This window comes from Anabas testudineus, chromosome 17 (genome assembly GCF_900324465.2).
Source record: "Anabas testudineus chromosome 17, fAnaTes1.2, whole genome shotgun sequence".
In the NCBI taxonomy this organism is placed as follows: Eukaryota; Metazoa; Chordata; class Actinopteri; order Anabantiformes; family Anabantidae; genus Anabas; species Anabas testudineus.
In genome coordinates, this window is record NC_046626.1 from 6156062 (window position 1) to 6156458 (window position 397).

Genomic DNA, 397 nt, shown 5'->3' on the forward strand with positions numbered 1-397 from the left:
TCCTCTAAAAGATGGGATTTATTTTCATAAACTTATAACACACACAAACCTGGAGGTCTTCAAAGACTAAAATAATGGCATCAGCTGCTCCACTGGTTTTCATAGAGCACATGCCCAGAGTTGTAATATGCTTTTTGATCTTGTGCCAAGGCAGCACACGCTCCGAGAACGAGAAGGTTGTAGATGGAAGTGCAGGAGGGGGGGAGCCATTAGGAGGTTAACTACCCAGCTAATATCATTTCAACTGTTTAAACGTATGATAAAGAACCTCCACTCTTTGATGTGTGATAGGAAACACCTGGCAGCCGCTGCCAAGAGCAAACGTACCGAGTTCAACCTCCACAGCTCTGACTGAGGCCTGGAGGAAAAACTAATCTAACCAGTCAGAGGAGGAGGC